This window comes from Phoca vitulina, unplaced genomic scaffold (assembly GCF_004348235.1).
Source record: "Phoca vitulina isolate PV1807 unplaced genomic scaffold, GSC_HSeal_1.0 scaffold1, whole genome shotgun sequence".
In the NCBI taxonomy this organism is placed as follows: domain Eukaryota; kingdom Metazoa; phylum Chordata; class Mammalia; order Carnivora; family Phocidae; genus Phoca; species Phoca vitulina.
In genome coordinates this window covers 16,231,513-16,258,464 of record NW_022589704.1, presented here as the reverse complement: position 1 = coordinate 16,258,464, position 26,952 = coordinate 16,231,513, and positions in this window count along the sequence as shown.

The following is a 26,952-nucleotide window of genomic DNA, read 5'->3' as shown; positions in this document are numbered from 1 at the left end:
CTTCTATAAAAGAAAATACACACCAATGCACATACAGAACACATTTCTGAACAAAAGTGATCTCCTGTGGCAAGTCTGGAATGGGGCTGCTGGGGGATCAAGGACAAGAGGCTGACCAGCAAGCGTGAAGCGGCTGCTCAAGGAGTATATGAATGGCAACTGCCTCTACATTGAGCTGGGAGGGACTCAGGTCACCACAGGTCAGCGGGGCAGGCAATTAGGAAAAGGAGTGAATGTAAAGCAGAGAATGGAAATAAACCGGGACCTACGTCTTAAAGCCAGGTAATGGGGATGACCTGTTAGAAGAAGCTTGAGACTTTCACCAAGGAGCTGCGCCCACCATCTGGCCCAGGCCTGGAGGAGCTGAGGAGGAGATTCAGGGAGGCATCGTCCCTATAGCTAATCCCATAGTTGCTGGCCTCTGCCAACATATGCCACAATGTGCAAGGGTTTCAACAGCACCCGACACCCTCCCTGGACCTTCAGAGAGATGGCTGCCATTCACGTCTATTTTCCAGCCTTATGCAGGTTTTTCTTGTGGTCTGCCCGAACCCACAGCCATACCAGGAAAGGGGGTCTTGGATACAGGGTTCCAGTTTGGCTAAGCTGACAGGGTACAAAACCACCTCAGGTGGCCTTCTGTTTAGATGCAGATCCTTGTAAATACGATGCTAATTTTGATCCCAGCTCAGTAGGTTTCTAAAACCACTGGCTCTGAACTTAATTGGCAAGATGGAAAAACTGTTCTTCTTTTCAGGGAAATACTATCAGGACTCACTGAAATCTACCTGAAATGTATCACATCCTTCTGAAATCAGCAGAGAGAAGTTCGGCATATGGAAAAAGGATTGAAGGGCAGTCAGTTCTACTCCTTCCCTCTTATCAGTGGTTCTTAAACCGAATCACTCAGAGGAGATTGCCAGTCCCCACAACAGAGTTTCTAACCAGAGTTCTGGAGCATGGACCAAAAATTTGCATTTCTAACAAGTTCTGGGTAATGCTGATGCAGAAGCACCTTAAAAACCACTGCTCCCGGGGCGCCTGGGTGGCTCAGTCGTTAAGCGTCTGCCTTGGCTCAGGTCATGATCCCAGGGTCCTGGGATCGAGTCCCGCATCGGGCGCCCTGCTCAGCGGGAAGCCTGCTTCTCTCTCTCTCCCTCTCCCACTCCCCCGCTTGTGTTCCCTCTCTCGCTGTGTCTCTCTCTGTCAAATTAATAAATAAAATCTTAAAAAAAAAAAAAAACAACACTGCTCCCAATAGTGGTTAAGAACCATTTCAGGCTCACCTAGGAAACTTTCTAAAATTCAAATAATTATGCCCATTGCACATCGCTGAATCAGATCTCAGTTTGGGGTGGAGGAGGGGTATTTTCTTTTTGAAAAAGTCTTACAAGTGCTTGTGATAGGCACATCTATTTAGAATCTACAGTTTAGAAATTTTCAAACAGCTTCTTCTCAGCATGTTAGTACCTGTTATAAGTTGTTAATAGCTTGTTCTAAGGAGGCACATGGCTAGGAAGTAGAAAAGCCAGTTTAAAGCCCAGGCACTCGGGCTCTGGATACCATGCTATACCGATTTACCCACACTCCCAGCCACTCACGTGCACTGAGAATCTCTAATACCATTCATTCTTTTTCAAACTTGTTTGATTATGCCCCATTTCCCCCATCCCCATTATGTTCTAGAGAAGCTTTTAGAACTAGTGTTCCTGGAACCCATTCTGGGAAATACTGCTTTGCAACTCTAAAATCCATTCTTGGATTAAACGAGATTATCTAAAGGTTGGTCATTTAGGCCAAAACACATTAGTCTCGTACACAACTTGCTTGTCTAATAATTAGGCTCTGATGAGGAACCATTAACTTATATTATGAGCTACAATAAAAACACAACCCCATGGAAATCATAGTTGTGCTTGTTGCAAGAACATGATTTTTGTTTGTTTTTTTGTTTATTTCTGTTTTTTTTTTTTTTTTTTTTTTTTACATTTCATGTGTCCTGCTTGTGTGGTCCAGGCTTGGTAGCAGGAATAAATGTGACTTTTCAAAACTGCACGACTGTTTTGTTTTCGTTTTTTTGTTTTTGTTTTTAATCTCAGGCATACTATGAATCATACATCTGATTGTGTTTTGCTCCTGGCTTCTGCTACTGGAAAATAGGGCTCCACTCATACAAGCACATATATGCGCTTATGATTAGCAATAATTAATACTAAAAAAGAACCTTTTAGATCAAAGACCAAAATTTTCTAGTAAATGATCATGGTGACTAAGGAGCAGTGGGGGATGGAAGAATGTCAGGGGTCGAGAGGATGGATAGGAATTTTATCTCAAAAAATGAAATTAAAATTACTTTAAACGTTTATTTTCTCAAATATTTAGCATACTTAGAACCAAGGCACTAATTTATCAAACAGAAAACAAGTCTTGTGTTGATTTGGCACTCTTTTCTGATGAAATTATATAACAGCTTTGTAAGACATCTTTCACATTTGACTTTCATAGTAAGATATAGAAGGTCATTTCTGCAGAAATATTCAAGAGCTTCATTGATTTTCCCAAGGGGCTTTCTTAACCCTTTGATATTCAAATCTTTCTCTTTTGAAGTCTCTACCAATGGGGTCTTCCTCGTCCATTTTCCCTTATTTAGTTAACTAACCTAACTGCCAGATCCTCATTTGCCATAGGCTTGTGCTCCAAGCAGGTATTCTGTCTGACTTGCACCTGCTTCACGAAGCCCTGCAGCTTTTTCAAGATGTGCAAGTTCGCTCTAGGATGCCCTGTGTTTCCACTGTACAAGGGCAACAATCAGGGAGAGATTGCTAGAAGACAAACTGGCGGGGATGGATGCCTCGGTTAAGGAAGATCATTTTCAGAATCATTAGTGAATGTCTCCGTGAAGCCCTTGCTTTTCTTATGCAGCCCCTATAACTTCTGGACCTCCTCAAATGAATTCAGATCATACCAACCAACCCCTCTATGTAAAATGTCACGGTGTGTACGTTTGCACATTGACTTCATCCATGCCTTCATTTATGACCTGTATTCCTTTTGTTTTACCTTTCTCAAATGATTTTATGTCATTTTGCTCCAATTTTTTTTTTTTTTTTTTGCCTCTTGGTAAACAAAAGCATAGCACTTTGTGGAAGGAGCGAAAGTGGAATGAGAGGACGAAGCAACCAAATGTTACACATTTTCTATGGTCTCTTCCTTCACAATGTTGTTTGGTGTCCAAGGGTTTGACTGACATCCGTCAGGTTGCACTGTCTTTCAACTGTGACAAATGATCGGGCACCACTCAAGTTTTATATCTGCAGTTAAACCTCATGACACTTGGTTTAAGAACCTGTGTGAACTCTCATCCTTCTGCTTCTGTTTTCCAAATATTTACGTGGATCTTTATATTATTTAAATGCAAGATAGGTCCAGCTGTCAGCAATTGGGACATCCAGATCGAGAGGAAATGAAGTATAAAATGACTCACTCTGGCTCTTTGTCCAAAAGGCAAGTGAGAAACATTTTAACAAATATATGTAATCCTCACAGCTAATTATGATTTTTCTCATTGCAATTTTAATTATTTTTTTAAACCCACACTTTCTTTCATCCCTCATGGCAGCTTCATTGTCATTAAAAGTACCGCTCTATTGTGTACATCTTCTATTCATATTCATGAGGTCAGGACCATTCAACCACAGTAATTGAGCGGTCTGATTGGCTGAATGTCCCACAGTGGTTTAGAGTGATACTGATTAACAAAAGGCACCAAAGCCTCTGCCATGATAGAAAGTATAATTAAGTAGGACCCTAAATGGGGACTCCAATCATCTGACAATGCCCATTGGACTCACATAATATTAGCGTGTTATCTATCATCCCACTATGATTAAGTAGTATTTAATTATTCTTTTTTATGGGGATTATCCCCAGTAAATATGTCTCATACCTACCAACTTAACACAACTTCTTTTCTGGGTTTTCTAAAGAGGATTTTTAAAATCTAATATAGAAGTCAGACATGAGCGTACCTAAAATGGCTAACCCCAAATTGGTAAGATGCTTGCAGGAACATACTGGTACATAATGATAGTATTGAATTGTAGATAGGTTGTTTTACTGTAGGCAGGATAAAGTATGACGGTCTTTTGTCTCCTGGCTCCTTACTTTGAGCTCCAGGGGAGATTCCTTCTATTTCTTCCAATACTCTAGAGCCATGTAACCTCTGGCAGAACATTTAATCTCTCCGGATTTCTGATTCTTTATCTGTAAAACAGGAGAGGTTGGGAAAAATGGTTCAGAAGCTTTCTTCTAGCTTTAGAATTCTGTGATTTTATGTAAATGAATGTCTATTCTACTTCATGAATGGGATTATTGTCAGAATTCCAGAGTCTGCATGGTAGCTCATACAGTGGTTTCAAAGTGGAGTCTGTTATATATGCATTTATAACACCATTTCCAGGAGGATGGAAAGAACTCATTCGAACTTTATTTATTTACATTTATTTTCAAATTACCTTTAAAGGTTTCCTATTATATATTTATGTTTTCTATTCATTAAGTTTTATGAGCACTTAATATGTGACAGGCACTATTCTAAGTGCTTTAAAATTATTAGTATTATTTAATCCTTACAGCAACTCTATGAGGGAGACACTCTTACTATATTGATTTTAATGATGAAGTTGAGACACAAAGGTTATGAAAATAACTTGAGATCATACAAAGTTAGAGGTATTGAAGCTGAGACTTGAACCCAGACATGAGTTAACCTCTTAACCACTTACTATGCAAAATAATACAGTTATAGGATCCAAAACAAGTAAGCACACAAATAAGTCAATCCTTATAATATAGGAGGTATGGCAGACCGACTTTGTAAGATGACTATCCCCACCCTCTGTGATTCCCAGTTCCTGATGTTCCTAGGTTTGTATAATCCTCTCTCTTTCAGTATGGGCAGCACCTCTGACTTGATTTTAATGAACAGAATATGCCAAAAGTGAGGGGTTGCCACTCTCATCCCATTTACTAACAGATTTATTCTAATAGATTTTCTCCTTTGGTGGCTCTGAAGAAGCAAGCTGCCATATTGTGAACCGCCTTTGGAGAGGGCTACATGACAGAGAACTGTGGGTGGCATCTAGAAGTTGAGAGTGACCTCCGGTCAATGGCCAGCAAAAAACTGAAGCTCTCCTTCCTACAACCACGAGGAACTGAATGCACTGAATGCTGCCAACAAAATCAGGAGCGAGGAAGCGGATCCTTCCCCAGCAAGCCTTGAATGAGACTGGGCCCCAGCCAACATTTCAATTGCTGCTTGCAGAAGACCCAGCTAGGCTGCACCCAGACTCCTGGCCCATAGAAACTATGAGGTAATAAATGTGTGTTGTTTTAAGTCTTTAAGTTTGTGCGAATCTGTTAGCAATAGAAAATGAATATAGGAAGTACCTGTTCATGTTTCTAGCCTAAAACAATGAGCCATAAAAAATATATACCACTTTAGTGCCTCTCTCTAACCCATCAGATGGAAGTAGAAAATTTGGTTTGGGTCACACTGGAGTCTAGCTATCCTCAGGTACACTATTCCCAGCCAATATATGAGTATCAGCGTCAACAATATCCATGCACTGAATAGGCAGCTAGCAGAACATCAGAGAGCTTTCTGTCCAGCGAGCTGGGCTGCTCATGGGAAAAAAGGTTCAGGAATTGATTTATTAAAAAATATATTTAAAGAAAAAAATTAAGAAATGATGCCCACTAAGGGTGCCTAGGTGGCTCAGTTGGTTAAGCATCAACCCTTGATTTCAGCTCAGGTCATGATCTCAGGGTGGTGAGACTGAACCCCACATTGAGCTCCACACTCAGCAGGGAGTCTGCCTGAGATTCTCTCCCTCTGCCCCTTCCCCCCCACTTGCACACACACTCTCTCTCAAAATAAATTTTTTTTTTTTAAATAAAAAGAAATGGTGCCAGTGATATAGAAGAAAATAAAACTGGACCCCAATCAGACACCATACAACAATAAATTCTAGATATTTGTATGATGGAGAAAATTACATGTAGAGATACACACCATAAGGTTATTTATGACTTCAGAGAGGCAAGTAGAGGAAATTGCCTTTATGTCTTTGAATGGCATGGAACAACTCATTAAGCATATTCCAAATTTTAATTTGAAATACATTTCATAAAAAATTTATTTTATTTTATTTATTTATTTTGTTTGTTTCAAGTTTTTTTTTTTTTTTTAATTTAAATTCCAGTTAGTTAACACACAGTGTAATATTAGTTTCAGGAGTAGAATTTAGTGATTCATCACTTACATGTAACACCCAGGGCTCATTACAACAAGTGCCTTCCTTAGTACTAATGCAAATTTTAAATAAAAAATAGAGCAAGGTTTATTTTGCTTTCTTGCTTAAAAGACACATATGTGGTTCTCTTTTCATTTTGTGTATATTGTTTTTATTCATTGTATTAGAATTTTTTAATTGTACAAGTAATGCTTTGTCCTGGTAACAAGTTAATCTATGTAAAGATGTCTACTTCCTTTTTCCAGTCTCCTCGCTGCCCACCCTCCCTACTCCATTATCACTGCAGACTCTTTGGTGTCTATTTTTTCAACTTTAGCTATATCCATACAAGCAGAGAACAGTGGGGGTAAGGCATTTGGAAAGCAAGATCTCGACAATTAGTGTACTCGTTACTATTGGTGTCACTACTTGGGCCCTTTCAATGGATAGAGCTAAGAATTAAGAGTTATAAATCATGAGTTCATACTGATAATTTCAGATGCAGCTTTATAGGATTCTTTCTTATTTTTCTCCATTCCACATTCATATCTTTTTCTCCTACAGTCAGAATGCTGATTTTTCTTTTTTAAGAGAGAGTTCCCAAGAGCGCAGGGGCCCACAAGGCGGGGTGGTGCAGAGGGAGAGAGGGAATCTCAAGCGCAGCGAGGAACCCAATGCAGAGCTCCATCTCACAACCCTGAGATCATGACCTGAGCTGAAATCAAGAATTGGACGCTTAACTGACTGAGCCACTCAGGCGCCCCAGAATGCTAATTTCTCTAACAACATCAGTATATGTACTCATTTGTTTTGTCATATAATACATGCAACATTGTTTCAGATTCACCACACCAATACTATTATGAAAAAAGAACTTTCTAACTAAACTTCAAAATTTCTCTGCAGTTCCTTTTAACCTTAGACTGTAACTCATTAAGGGTATACAATTAGATTATTGTGTGTAAAAATTATAAAAGTTAATTATTTTATCTGCGTGATTACATTATCAGTTGAACATAGCTCCATTTGTTTCTATATATATTAAATTTCATATCTTTTTTTATTCACTAGAAGTATCTTAATTACTGTAATTTTTGAACATATAAAACACTTTCAAATTTTGAAGGTCAAAAATATATAAAAACATATACTGGCGATATCTTACTACAATCCCTAACCCTTCCTCCATGTGGCTACCTAACCCCATAGTTAAAACCACTTTTAATTAGAATCTGAATTAGCCTTCCTATGTTTCTTCTGCAAAAATAACTGTCTGCAAGGACATACACAGATTTATTTATGCATTTCAATTTTTTTCTTCTTTCTTGCATAAAACATAGCATAATATGTGTTTTCTTTTGTACCTTGTTCTTTTATTCAACAACATATTCTGGAAATAATTCTATATCAGTTCACAATGATTTTCCTCATTTTCACAATATGTGGATGCAGCATAGATAATAAACATTCATATATATACATATATGATATATATACATATATCAGCTGAATTCAAATAAAGAAAGAGAAATTGTAAAGTGCTAGACAGGCAGAGAATATTGCATACTAGGATACCAGCATGACTAGCAAGTGTAGTTACACAGCAGCTGCATTGGGAATGAGCACGCTGGTGAGAACCACAGGATTTTTAGCCTAGGGACATGAGTTTTTATGCCTACAGTTCATGGGTCAGGATGAGGCAGAGTCAGCACTTAAATTCCCCACACAAAGCCAAGATCCTCAAAGAACTGTACCCTTCATGGAGGAATAGACCAGAAAAAAGTTGCCCATTGACTTACGTAGACAACAAGAAACATTGTTTATGTTTGCCTAGTTATGATATACTCTCATGGTCTGATAAATCTTGAATTAAGAATGTAACATAAAAATTGATCCTTGGACAGTAATATCCAAGGTAGGTCCTAGAAGAAGTAATATAAAACTCTTCTCAAGATATAATCCCACAAAAAGTTCATGAAGAATATTTCAGAGGAAGAGCTATATTCTGATAGAAATAATTACAAAGCCAACTCAATAGCAAGACTAGAATCTCATGAACTTCAGATAACATGAAACAATCACAGGGGAGTATCAAAAAAGCATGTTTATTTATTTGTTTAAAGATTTTATTTATTTATTTGAGAGAAAGAGAGGGAGCAGGAGCAGAAGGAAGGGGAGGAGGGAGGAGCAGACTCCCTGTTGAGTAGGAACCAGATCCCAGGACCCCGAGATCATAACCTGAGCTGAAAGCAGATGCTTAACCAACTGAGCCACCCAGGCACCCCTCAAATAAGCATGTTTAAAATGGTTAAGTACAGAAAAAAAAAAATCAAAAAATCAAAAGCCTAATGAGGCACTGTAAGCAAAAAACCAAATGAGACCTCTAGAAATAAAAAAAATTAAAAAAAAAAAAAGCAGGGTGCCTGGGTGGCTCAGTGGGTTAAGCGACTGCCTTCGGCTCAGGTCATGATCCCAGAGTCCTGGGATCGAGTCCCACATCGGGCTCCCAGCTCAGCGGGGAGCCTGCTTCTCCCTCTGACCCTCTCCCCTCTCATGCTGTTTCTCTCTCTCTCAAATAAATAAATAAATAAAATCTTAAAAAAAAAAAAAAAAAAAAGCAAAGTCCATTAGGAGAAGGAAGGGAAAAATGAAGGGAGGGAAATCGGAGGGAGAGATGAACCATGAGAGACTACGGACTCTGAGAAACAAACAGGGTTTTAGAGGGGAGGGGGGTGGGGGGATGGGTTAGCCTGGTGATGGGTATTAAGGAGGGCACGTATTGCATGGAGCACTGGGTGTTATACGAAAACAATGGATCGTGGATCACTACATCAAAAACTAATGATGTATTGTATGGTGACTAACATAACATACTAAAATTAAAAAAAAGCAAAGTCTATGGAATGAAAACTTAGTAAATAGGTTAAGCAGAGTATCAGACAAACTTATGAAAGTAATGGTCAATAGATGTGACAGTTTAACAGAAGGCAGTTCAGAGAGATAAAGGAATGGAAATTATTAAAAAAAAAAAAGAAATTAAGATATGTGTAGGACAGAACAAGAAAGTCTAGTATCCAGTAGTAGTGTTTCTGAAAAAGGGGAGAATAGAGAATGAGAAAGATAATTTTTGAAGATAAGAATGAAAGATTTCCAATTTAACCAAAGAAATTAATCCTCAGGTTAGGGAAGCAAAATAATTCTTTTGAAGGCAAACAACTAGTAATCCATACCTAGACTTATAGTAAAACTCCAAAATACCAGAGGTAAAGTTCAATCTTAAAAACAATCATAAAGAAGATAGAGCACTTTTAAATGAAAAACTTCAAATGAAGATGGCTTTAAAGAAAAAGCATTATCATTTTCAAAAAAAACATAAGAGACCTAGAAGAGCAATACACAATGCTAAAAGGAAAATTTTATAAGGAAATACTCAATTCCTATGCATCTAACAACACAGACTCAAAAAAATAAAGAAAAAGAGAAAATCACAAAAAGAAATGGAAAGATCAATGTTCACAGTGGAAGATTTTAACAGACATTTTTTTAGTAATAGGTAAAGCTAAATTAAATATTGGTGTTATTTAGTAATATAATTTATAAACCTGTCAATAAATGTTTACCAATACTACACTTAATGATTAAAGAATACACATTTTTAAAGCACACTTGGAACATATCTAAAAATGGAACACTCGTTGTACCCCAAAGCAAGTGTCAAAAATATTGAAGAGCTGATACCTTATTGACAACATTCTCTCTAAAAAGAAGCAAAAAAATAAAGAAATATAAAGAAGTAAGAGAGAAAGAGGAGGTGAAAGAGAGAGAGAAAGTATGCATGAATGCAAGTTAACCAGATAAAAAAGCAAAGAGGTGGGGTGTGGTTAGAGGCTACAGAGACACTGTTCTGGGCCTAGAGAAGAGCTTTGGTGGATCTTCTTATGGGGGGCTTTGGTATATTTGAGTGAAAGAGGAACAGGGTGGCTAGAATTCACTAGTGGAGGAGGAAAGGTAGAATAACATGGGGCTGAAAAGATAGTCAAGAGCTAGACCAAGCAACTGTTTATGGATCATGTATTTTTATGAACAAAGGTTTTGGGTTTTATCTGAAAACAAGAGGAAGGCACTAAGAGGTTGAAGAAAAGAAGCAGATGTGATCAGATTTGGATAAGGAAAACTTGCACTTACCTACTGCATGGAAGTTGGACAGAATCAGACAAGAGTGGAGGTGAGAGATCAGTTAGGAAACAAAGTTGTAGTTCAGACAAGAGATGCTGGGGCTTTGGACCAGGATGGGAGCAGGAGAAAAGGTGGAGATGAAAATAAATGGCCTGATGCAAGAGATATTTAGGTGATACTTACAAGATTCAGTGATGCCTTGGCCGTGGGGGTAGGAAGGAGAGCAGGGAGTATTTAATTTGTTGAAATAGGTGATATTACCAATAAGAAGAGAGCCAGGTGTCATATTTCACAAACAAGATAATTTTTTTTCTTTCCTCTGAGCCATTTTTTTTTTTTGAATGCCTAACTTCTTGCTTTTATTTTAAATATACCACACATATCCTGCAAGGCCTGGAGGATGTCTGATTTCTTCCATTCATGGTAATTTATATTCCTACAGCACTATCTGCCCTTTACAACTTCACTTAATTATTGCAGGAAGAGACCCAAGCAGGCCTGAAGGTCTCCTAGTGGGAAAGGATGCTCAGCAATGTGACCCTGGAGACTGAGTTTTGATTCACTTGAAGCACTCAGAAACATACTAAATTCACCAGGGTCGTTTCTGGTTACTGGAGTCTAACAAGAAGGCACACATGGAACCAGAGTCTCCAGAAACACTGAGAAGGAACTAGAGACTATAAAACCTCTGTTAAAATGACAGAGCCTCTCCAAGGACCCATGGGGTCCTTTCCCTAAGTGGTAGTAACAGCAGCTTCTGGGCACCTTCAGTTGAAAGCTGCCCCACCTGCTCCATGCAGCAACCATCTGTGCATACTCAATTAATTTGTTTACCCATATTAAAGGAGCTCATATTCTTTTTGTGTCTTTTGACATTTTAGGGCTTTAGTTGGTGTTAAAAAAAAAAAAAAAGAGCTGAGGGATTTATTCATGTGCCATCAAAACCCTGGAGCTGTTTGCCTCTTAAAACCATTTGGGTCTCTTGTTATTTATCCAACTGATTAGTGAATCTTCCTTCCTCTTCCGTATCTATTAAGTTTGATAGTCTATCTCTTTTTGTTGTTGCTATGTTGCTGTCTTTCTGCGATAACAGGAGTGATTCATTAATCAGATAATATCCAGCCTCAAACCTCTCCCAGTGGTTTCCCATCGTGCTTAGAATAATAATGATGAACTACAAGAACCTACCTGATCTGCCCCTTGACAGCTTCCTCAAACTCATCTTTCCTTCTCTTTAACTTACTGTCCTTCAGCTACATTGCCCACCTTCATGGAAGACAAGCAAATGCACACCTCAAGGCCTTTGCAATTTCTGTCCCCTTTCCTTGAAGACTCTTCCTCCAGATATTGATGTGGCTTACTTTTTTGAGTTCGCATCACAATGACCACTAACCTCTGGTTTTCTTTTACTTCCAGGTACAGAGAGGATTACTTTAATGATAGGCCAATGACATGTAAACACCAGGGACATGCAACTCTTAAGTGAAGGGTTTAGTTGAATCTAATTGTGTTGCTTGACTCTGCAATCCCTCTGCTCTCTTGTTGTCATGATCAGAAAGGTCATGTGCTCCAGATGGCCCTGTTACAAGATGGTGAAGCCCTTGTTGGCCAGGATTACCGCATGATGGCTGCAGAGTCCTTACCAGCCCATGTTGGACATTGGTGTGAGTGAGAAACAAATTCTCCATTGTCATTGTAAGCCACTGACGTTTTGTGGTTATTGGTTACTCCAGCATAACCTAAACTCTTCTAAATGACATACCTTATCTAAGTCTTTGCTCAAATGTCACCTCATCCAAGAGGTCTTCTCTGACCACCTTATCCAAAATAGTAGCCCTCTCCCTGTTTCTCTCTGTATCCCAACAGAGCTTTATTTTTCTTCATTGGATCTATTTTCCTCAATAGAATGGAAGCTCTGTGAAGGTGGGGACTTTGATTTGTTCATTAGGATACCAATTAGCATCAAGTATAGTCCCTGGACATTGTAGATGATCAATAGCTATTTGTTGAATACATGATTATTCATTATAAAAATTGAAATATTACAGATATGTATAATTTAGAAAGCAAAAGCCCATGTAATTCCTTCTCCCAGAAATAATTACTAATGTTTATCATTTTTTCTAAATTGCATTGTTTGTATACTAACTTATGTATAAATACATTGCATGTATTGCTTTCTTTTTTTTTTCACTAAAGGAATATTCCTTCCTAAATGAAATATTATGTAGCTTGTTTTCCCATATAACAATTACTCATGGAAAGTTTCAATGTCAATGTTTACTTATACTGATTTGTCAGGGTTTTTTTTTTTTTAAGATTTTATTTATTTATTTGACAGAGAGAGACATGGCGAGAGAAGGAACACAAGCAAGGTGAACAGCAGAGGGAGAGGGAGAAGCAGGCTTCCCGCTGAGCAGGAAGCCCGATGCGGGGCTCGATTCCAAGACCCTGGGATCATGACCTGGGCAGAAGGCAGACACTTAACGACTGAGCCACCCAGGCGCCCCCCGCCCCCCGCTTTGCCAGTTTTTTTAAAATACGCAATGATATTTACCTTCTTAATAATTATGAGTTTCCTAAAGTTTCTGAAACTTATTATTTATCCATTCCAGGTAACGTTTTTTGCATGCCTGCATTCCAAGCTCTGGAGATTTGGCAGCAATCAAGAAGACAAGATTCTTTCACTTAAGGAGTTTATGTTAAAGTTGTAAGAAATGGATAAATAAAATAAACCCAAAATATTTCAGATGGTGATCAAGGAACATACAAATAAACATGGTAATGAGATGGGAAGTGACCTGGAACAGAGGGGGTCACAGAAGACATCTGGAGGGACTTTTGAGCTCAGCCCAAAGGGGACAGAAACTAGTTCTACATATATTTGGGGGAGGAGCGTGCCAAGCAGAGGGCACTTAAGGGGCAAGCTTGCCATGTCCAAAGAACAGAAAGGCCAGTCCAGCTGAAGTGTGGTCTGTGAAGAGGAGTGCCATACAGAATGAGGTCAACAAGGAAGGCTCTGAGAATGTGGAATACACAGTAGGCATTCAGAGATGTAATGGATGGAGTCTTGGCTAACAGCAATAATATGATTTCAAAGGCAAAACTAATAAATGTGCAGAATGGGAAAATTTTTTCATTTCAGTTTCTACTGATTCCATAAGATATTTTGAATCCAAAGGCTGAGCAGAACCCTAGAATGTTTTGGCTCTTTTATAAGGCACCATTAGGATGGCCATAAAATGTTTAGGCCTTAAAAACACATTCTACAGCTCAGCAGTATGTCTGAGATAACTTTAAATGTTAATGAAATGTTCCATAAGTCCACTGTTTTTAAGGCTGTTAGGAGTCTAAGGAATTTCTTAAATACCATCTCATAAAAAAAAAAAATCTAACTTAAGATTAACTTACATACAGAAAATATGTCACAGAAGACCTGGTATATGACTTGAATTCAATGAGTATTTTCTTCTGAGAAGGAAACAGGATTGATTCTGCACTGGCCTCAAATAGGTTCTTGGAAAGATCTATTCCTTTCCAAATGAAAATATATTAGTGGGAATAAAATTCTTTATAGCTCATAATTCAGAAGTGAACTTTTATGAAACACTTTGGCGCTGGGGATATATGTCCAGTGGAATCATGCATAACTGAAAGATCTAGATTGTTTAGTTTCTGGGGATCCATTAAGATAAACTTTGGAGCAGTAGAAACCATATTTCTGGAGACATCCTCCCATTCTACTTTAGACAGGTGAAGGGAAAGAAGAGCATGATGCTCTTATGGGCACATTTGTTTTGTTCTGTTCTGCTTCTGCTAATTATTTTGTGAATGTATTTTTTAATTCCCAGTAGTGACAGCAGTCCGAAGTGACCCTAAAGAAACAGCTAGGGGAGACGCTGCAGAAATCAAATCAGGGCACGAAAGGAGAGGAGCTATACGAAATTAAATACACTCACCTTCAGTTTACAAAGATCTTTCATTTCTCTGTGAGAAGTTACATATGGGTTTGCCTTGTTTAATTAACTTCTTTCAGTACACTTTACATCTTTCACGCTGAGAGATATATGTGAGCTAAATCAGAGCAGCATGACAGTATTTTTGTCACTGCTGGAAAAGCAAATTGCTCCTTTCAATTTCCCAAGCCCTTTCTCGTTGGACCAATGCGTACAATCAAGTTAAAACTTAACAGGAGACGTAAATGTCATTCCTCCAGCCCCAAAGGATAATCTGGGAAGTCGGGATCCCCTACTTCCCTTTGGGTTGGGTTTGGTTTTGCTGCTACCACCGAAGTAATGAAGGCGACATTCATTGTCCCTTGCCATTTAATGGAGGTAATAATTGCCAGCCGGTGTGGACTGTGATGCTAAAACCCAGAAAAAGCCTTTTCAATCATGGCCCCTGCCTTTCCATCCAAGCCCCCGCTGTAGAACACTAGAGAACAAGGTGTAAATCAGTTTAAGACCATAGTTCTGCATTCAAGGCATTGTGGTTTACTGCTCCCAAATGACCTCCATCTATCTTCCTTAGCTGTAGAGGTGTATAATTGAACTAAAGAGAGTCTTGAGTAATGAGGTTGAGAGTGGCAGTTCCATTGCCATGGCTTTAATAGTTTAACTGCCGCATGCTTTTTTATCCCCTAAAATGTAACAAAATAGTCTAGTAGGGCCCAATTCTTCAGGGTGACACTTGCCGAGAGTCTGTATTTTAAAATAGAAATAGGTTTTTATAAGCAAAAAACTATAAATCTCTCTCTACAAGAGGGTTCTCAAAATACAATTATACAAGCCATTTTCTGCTGGAGCAGAAACTAACTAATATGAATACATGCGACAACCTGTACTTCTTTTGTGGGGAAATCATTTTTAAGCCTTTATTCTTCTAACGCAACGAACAGCTGCTTTTTCAGGCTCCAAAGGGGCTGGGGATTGATAGCTTTCTCAAATCATGTGCTGCTGGGAGTTGTAGCCAGAAGACCCATGTTATTTCAAGTTTTCTTTTCTTTTCTGAAAAATTTTATTCGGTTTGTTCAGTGAAATTCAGGAGATACTGCTGTTAGAGGATTCTTTTTTTCCAAGGAACGGTTCGCTTGCAAATGAATGTTTCTCTTTTAAGGATCCATGGTTTATACGCACTTCTCAGGCCTTGACCATATGCAAATTGCTGGGTGAGCAATTTAGTAGAAAATGTTAGTAGAGCATAAAAACTGAACAAAGACATAACTACCTCCTCGTGAATTCTCTGGGAGTGTAGGCTGAACGTTAAGAATGAGCTTATTAACACAGTCATTTAATATGAGTAATTAGAACTACATGGATGGTTTCAGAGGCTCTAAAACCTCTACTCTCCCAAAAACAAGATCCTAAAAGAAAAGAAAAAAAAAAAAATAACCTGCTTGTTGACTGTGCTTGAAATTCCATTTTGGACATTCAACATTATCACGCAAGATATTCCTGGTTAACATGCAAATCTCACTAACAGGAGTAAATTGTTAAATAATACCAATGACAACAACTAACACTTCCTGATAGCTTATAACATTCATAAGAGTGCTAAGCACGTTATATGATTTAACTTGTTTAGTCCCCCAAACAACCCACTGATTGCCTCCATTTTACAAATTCAAAACCTGAGGCAGGAACAGAGAAGTTGAATAGCCCAAGGTTATAGTTAATAGGACACTGACAAGATTGCCTGAGTTTAGAACGCTTGGTCTTTTTTTTTTTTTTTTTAAGATTTATTTATTTATTTGAGAGAGAAAGCGAGCATGCAAAAGCAAGCTGCGCCAGGAGAGAGTACGGGGGGGCGGGGCACAGAGGGAGAGAGAGATTCTTCAAGCAGACACCCTCCTGAGTGCAGAGCCCAGTGCAGGGCTGAGAGATATATGTGAGCTATATAAAGGAGCCAGCCTCCTTTCAGAACCCACAACTCCTCTTGGGACCAACAGGGGAGGCAGTCTGTGGTTGAAGATTTGGTGATGCCACCAAGTTATCCTTAAAACCAATACCACATCATTTATGCCATTACTGTGTCGCAGAAAGGTATCATAGTCAAAATTGTTTTCATAATAACATATGTTATTTACCTTTTTCACTTTGCTGACATTTGCAATGATGGTACAAAAGCAAATGGTGGTTACAATGGCTGGCAGCGGCGTCGAACGTTGAATTCTTCTCTGTCACACACTTGCAGTAAAAATATGCCAGTTCCATTCAGGAATGGCCTTGACAAAGCAGTAAAAATTACTAATTTTACTAAATGTGACCCTATGTGCTTTTTAAATATTCTCTGTAATAAAATAGGGAGTAGGCATAAAGCACTTCTGCTACCTATCCAAAGTTCAATGGTTGCCTCAAGGATAAACCTGTATGTGATTATTTAAGTTACAAGTTAAACTAGACACATTTTTCATGGACTACTAGTTATTACTTGAAAGAATGACTGACAGACAAATTCCGGTATTTGATAGATAGGTTTTCTAAACCAAGCCTACCACACCAAGGAAACCAACTGACTTCCGCAACTAATGATAGTGTTGCCGTTACCTATCTGCAGGAGAAATCTGTGGAACTCTCTCTACAGCTCCACATCCCCCCCCCCCCCCCCACACACCCCTTCTTCTCGCAGGAGGTGTCTTTCCCTGCCCCGACCAACTTGATTGGGTTGAGGTGGGTGACTGACCCAAGCTGGGTCAATAAGGCCAAAGCTATAGCATGTAAAACTCATGACTATGCGGGTCACTGCATCCATGCCAATCAGAGAGGTGTGAGGCCACCATTCTGGGAGGAAAGAGAAAAGAATGAGGTGGCCATGATGTTTAAGGAATGGTTTCTCATTGTTTCTGAGGCTCACAGGTCCCCGTGAACTCTCTGTTATTTGGGCAATCCATGAAATAAATTACCTGGTATATTTCCATTGGCTTCTTTTGGCTAACACTAGTTTAATTTGGATTTCTATAACATGCACTCAAAAGAGTCAAAGCTAAACTTCATTTGGCTCCATTTCCTACCGTATGCCTCTATGTACCTTCTGTTCTACTCACGTTAAGCTACTCAACAGACCCTAAACAAAAGTGTTCCCGCATATTCAGATGCCTTTGCCTTCTTCTAAGATGTTATTCCAGTGCAGAGTTACTTTTCTTTCTATCAAAATCCTTTCATTTCTCAAGCCTCAGGTCCAGTACCACCTACTCAACTAAACCTTCCCTGATTCACCCACCCAACTGCACATTTCATAGCATCTCCATGTTGTGCTGTGTATTTCTCTATTGGTTTTCTCATTCAGCTCTGTATGATAGTTATTTTACCACCTGTCTCTCTCACTAGATGTTATTTCCTTGTGGGAAGGCTCACATCATTCTCTGATGCTTTAAGCCTTAGTACTTTAGTCACGGCACTTAGTTGGGCTCAGTAAGGGTTTGTGCAATGTGTAATTCCAGTGAGAGGGTCTCATAAAAGAACTTGTCATTCATGTCTCTCTAAAGCTGCAGGGTGAATGTCTTCTTTCTTGTGATATCTCTTCTTGACAATCTCTCTATTCTTTGTATTAGTGCCCTCTTTTTCTGATTTGTCATTATTCTTACCCTGTCTTGGCCAATTTTTTTCTCATTACAAAAGCATTCTGTTTCAGAGCCAGATGGTCCATTTCCTGAAGTAACACCTTATCTAGATAATGTGATTTTTCTCCATTGCTTGTTTCTCATGTTATTGTCAGACCTTCCATTTACACTATTCAAAGTTTGTATTTTTTTTTTAAGATATGATCATCCTGGACGCTATATTTATTTTAGCATAAATATATGTGAAGTCAATATATGGATTCTTTTGTGTTTGTATCAAGTTTTATTCCTTCTCGTTTTGTATTTTATGCCACCAAAGCTAAGAATGGGAGGTTGTGTGGAGAGGATAGGTTCACCCACCATCCATACATCAGCTCAATAGAGCAGTTTACAATCAATGAAGATACCATAATCTCATTATGATAACGTTTCACTAAAGATCGATCATAAATCTTGGGTCACGGTAGCCAAAAATATAATTCAGAAAGACTTATAGGGGTTTTGGAAACAAAAGACACTTAGGTATCAGAACTGAGTTCCAATCTGGAGTTGCCTTACTTACTAGCTGCAGGATATCATATCACGGATCATGCATCATCATAAACAACTCAAAGTATCTGAGATAAAGTACCTCAGATAGATTCAACTACATAAAAAGTTAAATTTAAATGTCAAAAAGACCCATTAATGAGTAAATAAGAGAAATCTGAATATAGCAATATATTTTCATTTATTTATTTAAAGTTTTTATTTGAAATATACTTGACATTTAATATTAAATTAGTTTTGGCTGTACGACATAATGGTTTGACAATTATATACATTACAAAATGCTCACCATGATAAGTGGAATACAGTATGATTACTGACTATATTCTCTATGTGGTACTTTTCACTCCTGTGACTTATTTATTTGATAACTGGAAGTTTGTACCTCTTAATCCCCTTTACCAATTTTGCTCATCCCTCCACCCCTTCCCCTTTGGCTACCACCAGTTTGTTCTCTGTGTTCATGATTCTGTTTCTCTCTTTTGTTGTTGTTTTTTAGATTCCACATATAAGTGAAATTGAAGTCGTATCATATTTGTCTTTCTCTGTCTGGCTTATGTCATTTATTCCACTCTAGGCCCATCGATGTTATCACAAATGGCAAGATTTCATTCTTTATTTCTTTTTTTTAAGATTTATTTTATTTTATTTTTATTGGAGAGAGAGAGAGGGAGAGCACAAGCGGCGGTGGGGTTGGGGGTGGTAAAGTCAGAGGGAGAAGTAGATGCTCCACTGAGCAGGGAGCTTGATGCAGGGCTCGATCCCAGGACCCTGGGATCATGACCTGAGCCGAAGGCAAATGCTTAACTGACTGAGCCACCCAGGCACACCTTTCTTATGACTAATATTCCATTTTGTATATATACCACATCTTCTTTATCCATTCATCTATCAGTGGACGCTTAGGTTGCTTCCATATTTTGGCTGGATATATATTTCGTTTTTAATTGCGTTAATATATGGAAAAGATTAATTACGAGTTAATAAAAAAAAGATGAAGCCCTGGACAGAAAAATGGGCAAATAATATGAATAAACAATTCACAAAGATAAACATAAAAATTGTCAACAAACTTGTGAAAAATTTTCAAATTCACTAGAGATAGAGGTACATGAGTTAAATTTTAAAAAAAGACAAAATACCTTACAATAATTAATTGTAAAAAATAATTGTATCTTAGATTGCCAGAAGTCAGAAACAATAATAGCCTTAGATGTGGCGAGTATGGGGATTCTTACACATCAGTGGGGAATAGTTACAACTTTTCTGGCGGCTAATTGGGACTAAAAGCCTTAAAATGTGTATACTTTATATATTTGACCTGGGAATTTCACTGCTGTGGGTTAATGCTAAAGGAGTGATTGAACAACAGTACCACGAGGCAGGGTTTTGTTTGTTTGCTTTAATGCAGAAGATCAGAAACAGTCTAAACAACCAACCAGGAGAAAAAGATGCAAATTAGAGATGTTATTTAGCACATCTGAAGAGTGGAATGCTGTTCAACCGTATAAAAAAGTGCCAAGAAGACTATTTCTCAACATGAAAATATACATTGGAGATAGAAAAATGTTTAATGAAAAAGAAGCTATGAAATGTGAGATTAGAAGAAAAAAAAATGCCTCTTTAGAATGATGTTAGGACGTTGGCCAGTGGCTTTTCTCTGGTGGTGAGATAATGGGTGATTATGATTAAAACGAAATCTTTGTCTGTTTGGTGCTTTCCAAATTTCTCCATGAAGCATCAATGAGACTCCTCTATGACCCACCCCAAATCCTCATTCAAACCATGGCGGCAGCGCAGGATGCATCTCTTGTGAGGCTTCTCCATGTCTCCAGCAGCAGGTGGCACAGGTCGCCCTTAACCAGGGCGGACAGAGCCCTCAGATGAATCCTCTGACCCTGCCTCCCCCAGGTGGATAATGCAGAGGTGCATTCTTAGGGTCCCTCAGCAGGTCTCGGCACCTGACCCCTGGCTCTTCACCGCACACACCTGGTCCTGGCAGCGCTGGGGGCACCCGTGCCTCACAGAGTTTTGCATCAGTCCTTTCTCCTTCTGTCTCACCCTTCCCAGCCCCTCCCTCCTCCTCTGGAATAAACTGTCTGTCTGCAAACAAACCTGGTCTCAGCCTCTGCATGGATATATTCATTTCATCACAATAAAATGCAGTAACACTAAAAGCATGCTATTATTTTAATACAAAGAATGAAAAGCCCAAAGTTGTGAAGCACATGGATAACACCGCCACCAGCATCAGAGGATCTGTTGTTTTTCAGGAGGACTTCTGGGCTCCCAGAGCCACAGGGGAGCTCCCTGCTGGCCAATAGGCAAGCTGAAGACGACGCCATGCTTTCCCTTAGCTGTTTGTTCAAACCAGTCCTTAGATTCTGTAGGATCTGCACTGCTGCTAGAAATAGTGTGAGGACCGTTGAACAAATGACACCCGTTACACCTCCAGGGGTGGAGTCTCCCTGCCTGGACGATAGCAAAGAGCGTAACAATGCCTGCCATCAGAGGCTGCAGTTCCAAGATGCCAACACACGGCACGGTTGGCAGGTGTCAGGGCACCCAGAAACACATGACTCACACAGGCACCGCGTGGAACAATGCTTTACTCACATAGCCACTAAGACACAGATCAGCTTCGCTAGTGGCTGTCTCTCGTGGCCAGATGTCTCGCCACACAGCCGCTGCACGGAGATGGTGTGCACGTACCCCTGTTAGGCTGCAGGTGAAGGACCCCATTCCCTCCATGCTGAGAATAGATATAAGTGGGTTTGGCCGGGTGCCATATTATGCATACACTTAAGCAGAACAAAGAAGTACATGTCAAATCCAAAACAGGGACAAATATTCCCAAACAGGCTGTGAGGGCTCTTTATCTCTCAAAGGGAATGTTCTGTTCCCAAGGCACGTTCGTATGCACCCATGCAAGGGTTGGGAAGACTGAGTGCACATGACTGCCTTTCCCAACAGGGTCAGTGGTTTAAAACATGACATTCATATGTAGGAATCCCATGGCCGCTGTGGAATAAAACCCGCTGCTAGGCTCTACATTCCGTCTGGGTAAACCGTTTTGCACAGGTCAGCAGAGTAATTATTTTTACAAGAGCATCCACCTTTATGGGATTAGAAAGTTCTATCCTTTTTCTAATTACCTCCCCCTTCCTGGCAAACCTTGATAACCTAATTCAGTGGTGTTCAGAAGAGCCACAGAAACCTACCATTAAAATTGATTGATGGCAGTCATTCCCCACACCCCTGGAAAAATTAAGTTTATAGATACCATCTTTTTCATCTTAAGTATTTCTTCCACAGCTTTGGCCTAAACCTTTGGCACCTGGTCTCACTGGCCTTTCCTAGAATATGGTCGGCAATAATACCTGATTTATACATATTTATTTTGTAACATAAACTTGATTACCTCATGGTGTTCTTTAAAAATGCCATTCCTTTGGGTAGTTATGCCCACCCAAGTGAAACACTATCCTCGTGGAGCATATGTTTGCTGTTTTTTCCCAGTTTACCTTCCTAAATACCTGTGGGGGTGGTTTATAAGAATTGCCGCAATGCTAAATGGGAAATAAAGTGGTGAGAAAATTAGAATCTGGCCAAGTTTTCCCTGCACGTCTTTTGACTCGAAATCCTATTCTGTTTCCTCTTATTGCCTCTAGCAGGAGCTCTAGGGGAAAATCTCAGGAGGAACTGGCATTCTTCTAATGGCAGCCCCACTGTCTTCCAAAGGCAAGCCCCTGATTCTAGTTGTGATAGCCTTCTTCATAACCAGGTAATCGTTGGAAGTGATGACGTCATAATACAGTGCACACCGAAGGGTGAATTCTGCAACAAAAACTTGTTCTAAGAGATGGACTAATGCCTCTGGTGGGGAAGCTGCCTGTCTTAAGAAGCCTCGGTCATGCAGCAAAGATGCTGTGCAGGACCCAGGGAACCCAAAGGAATAGGCAAGGTGAGGATTGTCCAACTGAATGCCCCGTACGGAACAGGCGTTGTACACGAGAAGGAGATCACCACTGGCAGGTGCATCTAGGAGACTGAAAACAAGCAAGTGGCAAGTTACTCTTGTCAGGAAATAGTGTTAAGGGCTTTGGTGATTTGAGCTCTAGAAGTGTCCTACAAATTTTCCTTTATAGCCAGCACCCTTTCTTCAAGTCAAATCCCACCGGGAGGATCCAACCAGAGTTGTTCTATTTAAATGGAGAGTGTGGAGACCACCAGCCTTGTGACATTTTATGTGTCACCTTGACCACAGAGTGCCCAGATATTTAGTTAAACACGATTATCTCTGAAGGTGTTTCTGGATGAAATTAGCATTTGAATCCATAGACGGGAGTAAAGCAGATTGCTCTAATTTAATGAGGTGGGCCTCGTCTAATCTACTGAAGGCCTGAATAGAATCAAAATGGTGGAGTAAGAGAGGATTTTCTTTTTCTGCCTGATGGTCTTCAAACGGAAGACAAGCTGTCTTCTCCTGCCTTCAGACTCAGACTCAGACTGGAACTAGACCAGCGGCTGCCAGCTGGCTGACTGCAGATCTTGGGACTTCTCAGCCTCCATAACCATGTGAGCTAATTCCTTCTAATCAATCACTTTTCATATTGTTTCTGTTTCTCTAGAGAACCCAGACAAATATATTCCCCTAATCACCCTTCCCGTTTCCTCCTCCACGCATCCTCTCTAGGAGCTAGCATGGGTGTATGTAGGCAGATTTCTGGTTGGAGGCTCTAGTCAAAAAAATGTGATAAATTCCTAGAATATATACCAGTCATTCATGTCAGAGCAGTCTCTGGCACGAGGATTACACTACAGTTTACTGGACTTGGCTCATCTATCTTCCTGGATTGCCTTTGACCGTCTGTCAACCCTGGAAATTATTTACCTCCCCAGAGTTTAGACTAATCCCTCGTTTTCTTCCTTTCATTGCCACACTGCTTATTCACCTGTCAGATGGCAACTATATTTCTTTTAGCTCCAGGGAGTTAACTTGCTTTGAACCTACTGGGTAGATTATAGGGTCTGGGTATCTTAATTTCTGGGAATTCCACAGACTCCTTTTTAACCATTGGAGAAATCTGATCACAGCTTTTCAATTTTGTCTGTCTTTCACATTTCTTTACATCTGAACCTATCACTGTATAAACGTAAAGATAGAGGATATGAGTCCACAGCATGACTTTCCTGATACTACTCTCCAAGGTTGAACACAGGTTGTCCCTATAAAGTCCAGAATTCAGAAGTGTAGAGGGATAACTCCCCACTTTTTCTTTTGCACTACTGGGGAATGGAAGGTGAGGGTTGGATCCTGTTGTCAAGTCAGAACCCCAGGCATCAATCTTGACTCCCCCTGGCCTCTTGTACCCCTCATTCAAGCTACCACAAGGTATCATCAGCTCCACCCACTAAATATCTGTCCAATCTTCCTACTTTTTTGTGTTCTCATTGTCACTGCAGGGAGGTCCCACTTCACATAAGGATTAGGCTCTAAACAGTTGAGGCTAGCTGTGAGTCATGTATAGTTATGATTGCCCTTGAGAATTCCCCAGGAAGACAGTAGAGACAGACATACTGCTTCTCAGGAAATCAAACACAGTTTTCTCTCTAGTATTATTCCTCAAACCATTTTCCTCAGAACATTCACCACATTGTGGCCAGCATGATAGGTCAAGAGCACGGAGTTGATCATGGCTCCCTCTTACTTCCCTGTGTGCAATCGTTCACCTGCTTCCCATCATCCTTGGGATGAGTGTAGAGTCCTTGGCATGACATAGGAGCTGTTCACAGCCTTCTCTCTGCTCTTTGCATGCTTCTTCTCCCACCACCCTTGTACCTATCCTGCTGCCACTTCCAGTGAAGTCTGACTCCTTGCATTCTCTAAAAAAGCAATACTTTCCCTTGCCTCTGGACTTCTGTACATGCCCTCCATCTCTACCTTTGCTCAGCTAACTTCTCATCCTTAAGAGCTCAATTTAGACATCATCTTCTCTGGGACCTTCCTCAAATATCTTAAGCACTGCCACTTCTCCCACTGGCTAAGTCTTTGCATTTCTAACCCATGGCTGGCAGTTCAAGATCTCCATTGAAAGCCATTTCTCCATATTTTTAACACCCTAAGGAAACTAATAGACGTAGAAACAGTTGTATTCCATGGGGTCATGCTGTTAATTTGTTTTCCTGTAATGCCAATTCAGTTATAACTCAACTCCAATAACAATTATTATTATTATTATTATTATTACTATTATTACAACCACATCAATAGGAACAAACACCGATGTTTGCAGTGTATATACCAGGGCTTCTTCTAAGATATGTGTATCTATATGTAATAAATATATTCATATATACATTTACATATGTGTATATATATCTACATTATAGAGATACTCTTCTAATAGGCACAGAATTGTTATTACCTTCTCCTCTTACAGATGGGGAACCAGGGTCACAGAGACACAAAGTAACTTGTCTGGTAGAGTCAGAGAAAACACACATAACTGCTTTTCAGTAAATCCAACAGAGCTAGGCTTTCTCTGAGTGTTGGAATACACTGGAAAAACCAGGATCTGAGCCCAGGAAGTCTAAATCAAGAACCTGCCTAACCAGTGTGCACTCGGCTTCTCTCCTTTGCTTGGACTAGCTTCGGGGACAGAGCTCAGTTTGCCATTCTTTCCAACTGACAGTTACTCACTCCACGGCTCAATGGAAGTTCATGCTGCCTTGAATAGAGAAGGTATTTTTTTTTTAAAAGCCTGAGCCTTGAAAGACGTATTCTATAAGCATGAATAAATCCTCCACCATTACTGCTTGCCACAATCAGAAGCCTTTTTCTCCAACAGTCTGTCTTTTAAAAAAATGTTGAATTCCACCCACGAACCATGCTAAACATTTCCCCGGACTCCCCTGATCCTGGCATTATGCTATTTGTATTCATTAAAACTGATTAAGGTTTTCTTCATATTTATCACCAGTTTGACTTTCATAGCTGAGGCTTACTCTGCTATCAGCAGGATTCCTGGTCTCCTTTGGAAGTTTTCAAAGTGAAAATCCACGAACACAAATGAATTCTGGCAGCCAGAAGTCCCTAATTTAGTGTGTGGGTTCAGCGAGATGAGAGGAGCTGTATTTTAGGATAAAACAATTAGATAACCCTGAATTAAACCTATGGTGTACTCATCACATTCTTTTCTTGGATTCATGTGCAATGTAAATGTACTTGACATGATTCAATTATGACTTAAATTCCTGATTGCCAAAGCTAATCAAATAATAAAAGTATAATACACCAATCATATGTACAAAAGTTGTGTAGAACCATTGACCCTAGAAAGGGCATGCTGCCTCTAATTGTGCATTATGGGCTATGTGGCCCCTATAAGTCATAAAGAATAATCATTAAAATGCTAAAATAAGATTATGAGTTCAACAAAAGGTAGGGCTTTCCATTAAGTTTTATTAATACTGAAGAAGAAAGCGCACAAATGGGGAAAACCATAGCATCTTTTTCTGGTCTGCTGTGTGGCTCCAACTTTGGGGCCCTTACCATCGTCACCAAATACCTCTGATTCCTTGAACCTCTGAACAAGCTCATCAGGAAGACCTGTGCCCTGCATTCCTCTCAAGATTTTTCTGTTGAAGTAAATAGAAGACTTTAGCTTACAAAGAATATAATATGTATAGTCATGGAATTTTCAATTTCTATCTCTGCAAACTGCCCACATTGGTCGAAACAATAGGTGTGGCCTGACATTTGAGATGTGCCCCCCATTTGCAAGGACACACAGCTGCTACTTACAAGAATACGTTGTAGGCTAGTTCTCTTCAGCACTCTGCCACCAAATGGGCCTCAAGGAAAAAAGAAATCTGGCAGGCAAGTGTCACCTTATGGAGTCTTTCTAATGGCATGCTTAAGTTTGTATATGGAGAAAGACACTTTATTGCTTTTCTCAGAAGTGTGGTCTGCCTCTGGCTTGTAATTCTTTATTACCGGGAATTTTTTTTTTTTCCTCCCAGTGACCTTAAATACAAAGAGAATAAAGTTCTATAATTTGGAGCGATAAATCCTTCCCATCTTTCAAACTTGGCTGAAGTCCTCTCTATCCCCTCAACACCTGGCTATTATAAACTCCTGTTGACATGCTATTGTCTGAACTCTGTTAGATGCTTACTCACTTTTCATGTGTTTGTATCTTATCTTTCCGATGAGACCATGAGCTCCTTGAAGGCAAAGACTGTCTTACACTGTTATGCGTCCCTGCAGTTCTTAAGTTCAGCACCTTACACATTACAGGCACCTGGCTATTACCTTTGATGGCTTAATTTATCAGGAAGAGTCACTGGCTGACAACAAATCTAAGCTTCAAA